Source organism: Rhinoderma darwinii, chromosome 3 (assembly GCF_050947455.1).
Source record: "Rhinoderma darwinii isolate aRhiDar2 chromosome 3, aRhiDar2.hap1, whole genome shotgun sequence".
NCBI classification, from domain to species: Eukaryota; Metazoa; Chordata; class Amphibia; order Anura; family Rhinodermatidae; genus Rhinoderma; species Rhinoderma darwinii.
This window is the reverse complement of record NC_134689.1, coordinates 90,816,843-90,829,821: the sequence shown is the minus strand read 5'-3', so window position 1 is coordinate 90,829,821 and position 12,979 is coordinate 90,816,843.

Below are 12,979 nucleotides of genomic sequence, written 5' to 3'. Positions count from 1 at the left end.
AAAGGTTCGGAGTATTGATAAATCATGTACGGGAGAGTATAAGATAAATGGAATTTATTGGTAATATGACTACGCGTTTCAATGCCGTACCGGCATCTTCATCAGGTCATGAAGGAACATACAAAAATCACTGTTTAAATAGCAAAGTTAATGTTGAAAAAAACCCGCCAATGTGAACGGGGTCAGGGTGTTCAAGTGACGTCATAGTTCAAAGTTCAAAAGAGCAGATAATCGCAAAAAACAGTAAAAAGTATGTCATATAAAAAGAAACAGTTGCAATGATAGAAAAAGAAGGGTATAAAATGTGAAAAGAAATAGGAACAATATAATGAAGAATATTTGAAGTATAACACGGCATGTATCCAAAAGGTTGCTGAAACAACACGATAAAAAGCTGCCCGGGAGTAAATGGATAATCACAGATACTTAATGTAAATAGATACAAATGTAAATATAAACCACAGATACGATGTGTGGTATAGAGGTCTAAACTTTGGGTGCAAAAATTGACATTTTGGAATGAAAGCCATTTTATCGGCATTAATTCTAAACCGGCAATATACATATAAAGAATTATGAATATAAAGAACAATAGTCAAAAAACAAGCTAGACCTTGGGCATAGTTGAGAGCCAAAAATATAGAATGTAATAGAATATATAAAACTATGTACAAGATATAATAAAAATAAAGAATAAAAGAAAGAGATGCATCGGCAATGAAACAATAAAAACAGGATTACACAAAATAAGATTTTTTCAATAAAAATTGCATTATAAAAAAAGTGTAAAAGTCCACATACTAACATACCTGTCAGGACATGCCAGCGAAATAATAGGAAATACCTTTATAGTTTAAAACAAACAAAGTCGGCAAAGCCGGTAAATTGTAATTAGTGACCCAACAAAATTAAGAGAGAGCAATATGTCATGAATGAAATTCAAATGAAAAACATAATGAAAAATATATCTGAGAGGGGGAGCGCCAATAATGTGTAGAAAATGGTAAACAAGTTATGTATAATATAAGATTATATATAGGCTGTATAGTAAACTGTAAAGTCGGCAAAGCCGGTAAAAATGTAATTAGTGGTACAACGAAATTTGGAAAAGAACAATATGTCATGAGTAAAAATCAAATAAAAAACAAAACCAAAATTATAACTGAGAATAGGAGCACCATAATGTATACGAAAATAACCAGGAAAGTAGTAGAAAGCTGTGTATAGTATAAGGTTACATACCAATACAATAATATGATGATAAATTAATAATCAATGGAATTTTAGAAAGGAAAACAAAAAGGTTAAATAATAAATAATTGAGTTATTTACTAATCAAGGGTGGACTCTGATACATCATTAAGGCCATCTGGTTGGAGAGTCTTCATTTTGAAGATCCAGTAATTTTCACGCTGTTTAAGCTTACTGAATCGATTGGTAATATTGAGTGGAATTTGCTCTATAGGCGTGATTGATATACTACTGAACTGGCTATTATGTGAGGTAGAAAAGTGTCGAGAGACACTATGTTTCAAAAAACCGGTATTTATATTATATCTGTGATTATTGATCCTCGTCCGTAAGCATTGTGTAGTGCGGCCAATGTATTGGAGATGACATGGACATTCCAACATATAAATAACAAACGAGCTTCCACAATTAAGAAAGCTATTAATATTGAAAGATTCTTTGGTTACTGCAGATGTGTAAGTGGAGACTTTATGAGTTATGTTGGTACAGCACATACATCGCTGTCGACCACATTTGTAAGAACCAAGAGTCCTAGGGAGCAAAGTGGTGCAGGGTGCCATGGAATTTTTTATTTTGCTGGGTGCTAAAATATTTTTGAGGGATTTGGATCGTCTATAGGTGATGATAGGTCTATCAGGTAATTCTGTTTTTAAAAAGGGATAATTTTTCAGGATATACCAGTGCTTATCCAGAACCTCTCGGATTTTTCTACTTCCACTATTGAATGATGTAATAAAATTGTTACTGAAATTTTGTTTCTTTTTGATTTCTTTTTCATGTTTGATACATGAATCTTGCGAGAGTAGAGCAGATTTATGACGTGCCCCTTTGATGAGACTCAAAGGAAAATTCTTTTCCCTGAATCTTTTTTCTAATAAGTTGCATTCCTCTATGAAATCCGAGTCAGTTGTGCAATTCTTTCTCACCCTTCTAAATTGACCAAAGGGAACATTTTTTATCCATGGGGGATAGTGGGCACTGTTAAAATTTAAGTAGCTGTTGACATCCACCGTTTTGAAGTGTGTCTTTGTAGTAAATTTATTAATACTGGTGTCAAAAGCAATAGTCAAGTCCAAAAAGTCAATAGACATAGCAGAAAAAGTGTGTGTGAAAGACAATCCTAAACTGTTCGTATTTAGGGACTCAATAAAAGATATAGCCTCAGTTTCGTTGCCGAACCAGATGAAGAGAAGGTCGTCTATATAACGCTTAAAGAATAAAATTTTGCTTTTAAAGGGGTGATCTTGATAAATATACTGGTCTTCAAAATGTCCCATATACAAATTGGCATAAGATGGTGCGAACCTCGAGCCCATGGCGCATCCTTTAATTTGATTTTAAAATTTATTATCAAAACTAAACGAATTATGATTTAGAATGAAGTCAACACATTTAGTTAAAAATTCGGTTTGATTATCAGGCATGCAGGTTTTGGTGGATACTGTCGACCTAATGACCTCAAGACCTTTGGAGTGGGGAATATTACTGTAAAGGGCCGTTACATCAGCAGTTAGAAAATTGATGGGGTACATAGAGTTAGTGACATTTATTGAGTGAAGTTCTCTTATTACTTGGGTGGAGTCCCTTAGATATAACGGTAGGCTGACTACTAAAGGTTGAAGGTGAATGTCTACGAAGTGTGAGAGATTGCTGGTCAAAGACCCAATACCTGATATGATTGGGCGTCCAGGGGGATTTGTGATGGATTTATGCACCTTGGGGAGATGATATAGAAATGGCATATTTGGGAAGGGCACATTGAGAAAACCTCTTTCCTTTTTTGTGATGACTCCTTCATGGAAGGCTGTGTCTATAAGGTGAGCATATTTCGGTATATAAATGGGTAAAGGGTTTGCTACTAGTCTAACATAGAAACTATTATCATCCAAAATTCTATAAGATTCACCCAAGTATTTGTCCTTATCCATAATTACGATTCCTCCACCCTTGTCAGCAGAACGGATCACAATGGTATTATTTTTGGCTAGTGTTTTGAGGGAATTCCTCTCCTGGTGGGTCAGATTGTCAGGTGTATTAATAGGTTTGTCAAGGGATCTAAATTCGTTACCTACGAGAGCAGAAAAGGTTTCTAAAAAGGAACCTTGGTGATGCAAAGGATAAAAGCTTGATTTGGGCTTTAAATCAGTGGCAATAATTCCAGGGGGAATAATTGTAGTGGAGGGTTCTGAAGCCGGAATAAGTACTGGAAAAGTTGGGACCATTTTGGTCATAGAAAAGTGCCTAGTTAGGGTAAGCTTTCGAACTTTCGAACAAAACGATTGAGGTCCATGAAGAGATCAAAGGTGTTGGGTGTAGAAACAGGGCAAAAAGGAAAGACCCTTATTAAGGAGGCTAATCTCATGTATATTGAATTCATATGAGGATAAGTTGAAAAGTTTGACCTTTAGTGATTGGTCCGATGTTTCTTTAAGTTGGTTAGTGGGGTTCTTTTTGTTAGCGTTTAGTTTACGACCTCCTCTTCTTCCTCTGAATCTAATTTTCTTTTTGTTGATATTTTTTGAACCAAGGGAAAAAATTGGGTGATTGTTTGGATCTTATGAGGTATGTTATGAGGTGGTCGTTGCTGTTGATAGTGGGCGTAACCGGTGGCATTGTTAGTTGGGAAGGAAGTCCTAAAAAAGAAGTGGTGGTGTCTAAGAATGATACAGGTGCTGAAAGTGGAGGTTCAGATGTGACACATAATGCATCGTTGGAAAATGACACTGATTTAAAGCCCAAATCAAGCTTTTATCCTTTGCATCACCAAGGTTCCTTTTTAAAAACCTTTTCTGCTCTCGTAGGTAACGAATTTAGATCCCTTGACAAACCTATTAATACACCTGACAATCTGACCCACCAGGAGAGGAATTCCCTCAAAACACTAGCCAAAAATAATACCATTGTGATCCGTTCTGCTGACAAGGGTGGAGGAATCGTAATTATGGATAAGGACAAATACTTGGGTGAATCTTATAGAATTTTGGATGATAATAGTTTCTATGTTAGACTAGTAGCAAACCCTTTACCCATTTATATACCCAAATATGCTCACCTTATAGACACAGCCTTCCATGAAGGAGTCATCACAAAAAAGGAAAGAGGTTTTCTCAATGTGCCCTTCCCAAATATGCCATTTCTATATCATCTCCCCAAGGTGCATAAATCCATCACAAATCCCCCTGGACGCCCAATCATATCAGGTATTGGGTCTTTGACCAGCAATCTCTCACACTTCGTAGACATTCACCTTCAACCTTTAGTAGTCAGCCTACCGTCATATCTAAGGGACTCCACCCAAGTAATAAGAGAACTTCACTCAATAAATGTCACTAACTCTATGTACCCCATCAATTTTCTAACTGCTGATGTAACGGCCCTTTACAGTAATATTCCCCACTCCAAAGGTCTTGAGGTCATTAGGTCGACACTATCCACCAAAACCTGCATGCCTGAGAATCAAACCAAATTTTTAACTAAATGTGTTGACTTCATTCTAAATCATAATTCATTTAGTTTTTATAATAAATTTTACAATCAAATTAAAAGATGCGCCATGGGCTCGAGGTTCGCACCATCTTATGCCAATTTGTATATGGGACATTTTGAAGACCAGTATATTTATCAAGATCACCCCTTTAAAAGCAAAATTTTATTCTTTAAGCGTTATATAGACGACCTTCTCTTCATCTGGTTGGGCAACGAAACTGAGGCTATATCTTTTATTGAGTCCCTAAATACGAACAGTTTAGGATTGTCTTTCACACACACTTTTTCTGCTATGTCTATTGACTTTTTGGACTTGACTATTGCTTTTGACACCAGTATTAATAAATTTACTACAAAGACACACTTCAAAACAGTGGATGTCAACAGCTACTTAAATTTTAACAGTGCCCACTATCCCCCATGGATAAAAAATGTTCCCTTTGGTCAATTTAGAAGGGTGAGAAAGAATTGCACAACTGACTCGGATTTCATAGAGGAATGCAACTTATTAGAAAAAAGATTCAGGGAAAAGAATTTTCCTTTGAGTCTCATCAAAGGGGCACGTCATAAAGCTGCTCTACTCTCGCAAGATTCATGTATCAAACATGAAAAAGAAATCAAAAAGAAACAAAATTTCAGTAACAATTTTATTACATCATTCAATAGTGGAAGTAGAAAAATCCGAGAGGTTCTGGATAAGCACTGGTATATCCTGAAAAATGATCCCTTTTTAAAAACAGAATTACCTGATAGACCTATCATCACCTATAGACGATCCAAATCCCTCAAAAATATTTTAGCACCCAGCAAAATAAAAAATTCCATGGCACCCTGCACCACTTTGCTCCCTAGGACTCTTGGTTCTTACAAATGTGGTCGACAGCGATGTATGTGCTATACCAACATAACTCATAAAGTCTCCACTTACACATCTGCAGTAACCAAAGAATCTTTCAATATTAATAGCTTTCTTAATTGTGGAAGCTCGTTTGTTATTTATATGTTGGAATGTCCATGTCATCTCCAATACATTGGCCGCACTACACAATGCTTACGGACGAGGATCAATAATCACAGATATAATATAAATACCGGTTTTTTGAAACATAGTGTCTCTCGACACTTTTCTACCTCACATAATAGCCAGTTCAGTAGTATATCAATCACGCCTATAGAGCAAATTCCACTCAATATTACCAATCGATTCGGTAAGCTTAAACAGCGTGAAAATTACTGGAACTTCAAAATGAAGACTCTCCAACCAGATGGCCTTAATGATGTATCAGAGTCCACCCTTGATTAGTAAATAACTCAATTATTTATTATTTAACCTTTTTGTTTTCCTTTCTAAAATTCCATTGATTATTAATTTATCATCATATTATTGTATTGGTATGTAACCTTATACTATACACAGCTTTCTACTACTTTCCTGGTTATTTTCGTATACATTATGGTGCTCCTATTCTCAGTTATAATTTTGGTTTTGTTTTTTATTTGATTTTTACTCATGACATATTGTTCTTTTCCAAATTTCGTTGTACCACTAATTACATTTTTACCGGCTTTGCCGACTTTACAGTTTACTATACAGCCTATATATAATCTTATATTATACATAACTTGTTTACCATTTTCTACACATTATTGGCGCTCCCCCTCTCAGATATATTTTTCATTATGTTTTTCATTTGAATTTCATTCATGACATATTGCTCTCTCTTAATTTTGTTGGGTCACTAATTACAATTTACCGGCTTTGCCGACTTTGTTTGTTTTAAACTATAAAGGTATTTCCTATTATTTCGCTGGCATGTCCTGACAGGTATGTTAGTATGTGGACTTTTACACTTTTTTTATAATGCAATTTTTATTGAAAAAATCTTATTTTGTGTAATCCTGTTTTTATTGTTTCATTGCCGATGCATCTCTTTCTTTTATTCTTTATTTTTATTATATCTTGTACATAGTTTTATATATTCTATTACATTCTATATTTTTGGCTCTCAACTATGCCCAAGGTCTAGCTTGTTTTTTGACTATTGTTCTTTATATTCATAATTCTTTATATGTATATTGCCGGTTTAGAATTAATGCCGATAAAATTGCTTTCATTCCAAAATGTCAATTTTTGCACCCAAAGTTTAGACCTCTATACCACACATCGTATCTGTGGTTTATATTTACATTTGTATCTATTTACATTAAGTATCTGTGATTATCCGTTTACTCCCGGGCAGCTTTTTATCGTGTTGTTTCAGCAACCTTTTGGATACATGCCGTGTTATACTTCAAATATTCTTCATTATATTGTTCCTATTTCTTTTCACATTTTATACCCTTCTTTTTCTATCATTGCAACTGTTTCTTTTTATATGACATACTTTTTACTGTTTTTTGCGATTATCTGCTCTTTTGAACTTTGAACTATGACGTCACTTGAACACCCTGACCCCGTTCACATTGGCGGGTTTTTTTCAACATTAACTTTGCTATTTAAACAGTGATTTTTGTATGTTCCTTCATGACCTGATGAAGATGCCGGTACGGCATTGAAACGCGTAGTCATATTACCAATAAATTCCATTTATCTTATACTCTCCCGTACATCATTTATCAATACTCCGAACCTTTTAGTCCTTTTGTCCCATTGAAGTGCAGCAGCGCCCGCGATCACAGGTGTCTGAGATTGATTACAATGATCCAAAGAGCCCTAAGACACAATACCATCCATGAGTTTAATTGTAAAACTAATAATTAAATGTTTATGACACTTAAATGCAATGTGCATAATAATTTGGAACACGGTGTATATATCTGTATATATGTGTGTGTATGTTTGTGTATATATATATATATATATATATATATATATATATATATATGTGTGTGTATATTTATACATATGTGTGTGTGTGTACAGGGTGGGCCATTTATATGGATACACCTAAATAAAATCGGAATGGTTGGTGATATTAACTTCCTGTTTGTGGCACATTAGTATATGGGAGGGGGGAAACTTTTCAAGCTGGGTGTTGACAATGGTGGCCATTTTGAAGTCGGCCATTTTGTATCCAACTTTAGTTTTTTCAATGGGAAGAGGGTCATGTGACACATTAAACTTATCGAGAATTTCACAAAAAAAACAATGGCGAGCTTGGTTTTAACGTTACTTTATTCTTTCATGAGTTATTTACAAGCTTCTCTTTATTTACAGCCATTGACATGTCGCAGAGGTTAACACGTGAGGAGCGGATAGAAATTGTGTTGATGTCTGGTGAACGCAGTACCCGAGTCATTGCAGCAGATTTCAATGCAAGACACCCTACGAGACCACCCATCTCCCATGCTACAGTTTGCAAACTGCTTGCCAAGTTTCGTGAAACTGGTTCAGTGTTGGATTTGCCCAAATGTGGACGCATGAAAACTGTCACTAATGAAGAAACATCAGTGGCTGTCCTAGCTTCATTCAGCAAGAGCCCACAGCGTAGCACTCGCCGCATGTCACTGGAGAGTGGCATCAGTCAAACAGCCCTTCGGCGGATATTAGCTACTCACAAATGGCACCCTTACAAACTCCAGCTGCTGCAGCATCTCAACGAGGATGACCCAGATCGGCGCTCTGAATTTGCAGAATGGGCTAAACAAAAATTTGAACAGGACCCTCAGTTTACACAGAACATTTTGTTCAGTGATGAGGCAAACTTTTATGTGAATGGTGAAGTTAACAAACAAAACCACCGCTACTGGTCTGACACTAACCCACATTGGATAGATCCCTCCAAGACTGTTGGAACACAAAAATTGATGGTATGGTGTGGTATATGGGGTACAAAGATAGTGGGGCCATTCTTCATCAATGGAAACCTCAAGGCCACGGGATATCTGAAATTGCTACATGATTATGTGTTTCCCTTTTTATGCACTGAAGCTGGCACGTTCCCTGAGTTTTACCAGCAAGATGGTGCACCACCACATTATGGGTGTCAGGTCCGAGCATTCCTAGATGAACAGTTTCCTGGAAAGTGGATTGGTCGTCGTGGGCCAGTTGAATGGCCCCCTAGGTCTCCCGATCTGACCCCCTTAGACTTTTATCTTTGGGGTCATCTGAAGGAAATTGTCTATGCTGTGAAAATACGAGATGTGCAGCAACTGAAACTACGGATACTGGAAGCCTGTGCTAGCATTTCTTCTGCGGTGTTGCTATCAGTGTGTGAAGAGTGGGAGAAGAGGGTTGCATTGACAATCCAACACAATGGGCAGCACTTTGAACACATTTTATAAGTGGTCAGAAACTTGTAAATAACTCATGAAAGAATAAAGTAATGTTAAAACCAAGCACACCATTGTTTTTCTTGTGAAATTCTCGATAAGTTTGATGTGTCACATGACCCTCTTCCCATTGAAAAAACTAAAATGGTCGACTTCAAAATGGCCGCCATGGTCAACACCCAGCTTGAAAAGTTTCCCCCCTCCCATATACTAATGTGCCACAAACAGGAATTTAATATCAACAAACATTCCCATTTTATTTAAGTGTATCCATATAAATGGCCCACCCTGTATATTTATATATTTATACATGTGTGTGTGTGTATATTTATATATTTATACATGTTTGTATGTATATTTATATATTTGTGTGTTTGTGTGTGTGTGAGTTTATATATACACACACACGTGTGTGTGTGTGTGTGTGTGTGTGTGTGTGTGTGTGTGTGTGTGTGTGTGTGTGTGTGTGTATATTTATATATATATATATGTATATATTTATATGTGTGTGTGTGTATATATATACACACGTGTGTATGCATGTATGTAAATATATATGTGTGTGTGTGTGTGTGTGTGTGTGTGTGTGTGTGTGTGTGTGTGTGTGTGTGTGGACACACACACACATATATACACACACATATATATAGAGACAAAAAAAGTAGGAGGAAGGAATTTTTATTTGGTGGATTGGCAGTGTAGGCTTTGATTTTACGCAAAATTTTTGTCTTGTACTATTTTTAACTTTCACATTTCTGTTTATTCACAGATCACGCTATTGTGAAACATGGATAGGCTCACCTGAAATGAAACCGGCTAATGGTTATATTTTTCTCTAAATGTCAGTGGTGTGATCACTTAAACACTATTGCCGTTTGGTATATGCAGGGCTTGTGAGTTAATATTAAGTATCATGCAGGATGATATAATATAAACTCCCACCCCCCCTCCCCTCCTTTCTTCTTCTTATTAAAGTGTAGCTAAACGTTTGACAAACCTCTGACTTGTCATAGTGTCATGTCAGAAGTTTGGATTGGTGGGGGTCCGAGCACTGAGACCCCCACCAGTCACTAGAACAAAGCAGCTGAAGTGCTCGTGTTAGCGCTCAGCCGCTTCGTGTCTGTACGGCTTTTTCCGGAAATAAATGCATCTGTGTACAGACTCAATAGAAAGTCTATGAGCCCGTACTCCAATACATTGGCTTTCCGGAAAAAGCCGAATAGACACGAAGCAGCTGAGCGCTCACGCGAGCACTTCAGCTGCTTCGTTCTAGCGATTGGCGGGGGTCTCAGTGCTCGGACCCCCACCAATCCAAACTTCTGACATGTCTCTATGACATGTCAGAAGTTTGTCAAACGTTTCGCTACACTTTAAGCCTTGAATAATGTAGGCTCCATTACATGTGGTATGGAATCCGACGAATGTTCACACAACCTAATTTCATTTGTGGCTTTAACCATGGGCCATATAATGGCCTCTACACTAATACCCTTGTTAAGGATTGAGTGGTGAGGTTTTAGGCTCCTAGACATATTATAGATATGAACATATAGAAATATCGAGGCACTCACCGGACTTGCAACACAATTTCTTTATTCAAAAGAGATCTCGGTCAGGATGTGGAATAGAATACCAAAATTATACCTGATATAAAAATAAAGTCGGTAAACAAAAATGACAAATATAAATATTTTTATTATCCCATAAGGGAGAAATTACCCATAAAACACATACATTTAAAACACAGAAAATTAAAAACACCCCGGATTGGAATGTCCGACATATCCCATAGTAATAGCCTGAAATGTTTACAATGTATGAAGCTATAAGATATTGCCTGAAGATCAGAAGTCTAGAATGATCAACTACATATGGCATAAATATTTCACATTTGTGGATATAGAGAACCACGTCAATATTTGAATAGGCTATTAATTTATTTACCTGGGGGTAAATTTACCCCAGGTAAATAAATTAATAGCCTATTCAGATATTGAGATATTGGGGGTAAATTTACCCCAGGTAAATAAATTAATAGCCTATTCAGATATTGACGTGGTTCTCTATATCCACAAATGTGAAATATTTATGCCATAGGTAGTTGATCATTCTAGACTTCTGATCTTCAGGCAATATCTTATAGCTTCATACATTGTAAACATTTCAGGCTATTACTATGGGATATGTCGGACATTCCAATCCGGGGTGTTTTTAATTTTCTGTATTTTAAATGTATGTGTTTTATGGGTAATTTCTCCCTTATGGGATAATAAAAATATTTATATTTGTCATTTTTGTTTACCGACTTTATTTTTATATCAGGTATAATTTTGGTATTCTGATGAATTGATAGCTATACCTGTTGGTATAATGTATGCTTAAGATACATTTTTGTTGAACAGGATGTGGAATAGCCTACGGCTGTTTCACGTGCGTACACTCTTTCTCAAGGCCCTGGCGTCACTTCCTTCACCTGCCTTTTTATTCACAAATCAGTGCGGGTCATTACATAACAGAATGAAAGTACAAAAAGACAGGGAAATGCACAATATACATTTGTGATACATGCACTATAAATATATCAAATTAAAATGACATATCAATATTTATTTTATTAATTACAATATTTAAAAACAACAAGGTTTACGTTATAAAGGAGCATAGGTCATTTCGGTCATTAAGACCGAGAGGTCCTAGCGCCCCTGTCTGTGAGATTATTTCTGCCTCTTTTTGCAATAGAGTTTTGTGTCTAACTCCTCCCGACATTAACGGTCTAATGTGAACAAAGCTCACAAATCGCATCCATCGTGCGTTATTTTCGTGTTTTTCTTGCAATTGTTGTCTCAACCTAGGGCATCCCTCACATGTAACTAGTGATCGTATATGTTCGCAAAATCTTATATACATTGGTCGTATCGTTTTTCCTATATAGAATCTCCCACAACTGCAGATCACAGCATATACAACATTACAACATATTGAGTCCTACAGGTAATTAACTCATTAATTTCGAACGCAAAGCCCCCTAGATTCAGGTTCCTAGTGCGTATAATTGAATGGCAATAGTTACATTGTCCACATTTATAATTACCCTTCGGACCTCTAGCAGATAACCAGTTCTCATTTCCCTTTTCTTTTTGGGAAAAGCGGCCCCTGACCAGTATATCCTTTAAATTTTTACATCTCCGAAAAGATACTATTGGTTTTCTAACTGCGACCTCCATAAGTAATGGGTCGTTCTCAATTAAATGCCAATTTTTCCTAATGCTCGTCCGGATCACATCACTCATTGGACTATGGCCAAAGGCTAAAATAAATCTCTTGTCTTTTTTAGCACTAGACTTTTTCCTCTTTGTATTATGCTGTAATAGCGATGTTTTGTTTATTACTGCTTGCTCTATTCAAAGCCTCTTTTATCAACTCTGATGGGTACCCTCTTTTCTCCTTTTGCTCATCTCATCTGCTTGTTCATAGAATGCCTCATCACTGCTATTAATTCGTCTTAAACGTAAAAATTGGGCATATGGTAAATATTTAGTTATATGTCTAGGGTGATAATTCTTGGATGTATATGTAACGATAGAAGGGGATGTGATACAGACAAAAGGTTATCGGAAACCTACAGCCACCAACACATTATTACGATACGATATTACCAAATTTGTGCGTAAAGCTCATATTCGAAGTATTTTTATTTAAATATTTTACAAATTCTAGAAATTCTTTCTGTGTGCCGGACCATACTATAAAAATATCGTCTATATAACGTAAGTATAGCTGTAGATATTTCGTATAGGGATTAGATAAATTATAAATCATTTTTTCTTCAAAATCCGCTAAAAATAAATTAGCAAAAGTCGGAGCCACAGGAGTTCCCATCGCTGTTCCCGACTTTTTGTACCAAATGTCGTCAAACTGGAAGGAATTGTGACTTAACACAAATTGCAGTGCTTCACAAATAAACTCAATG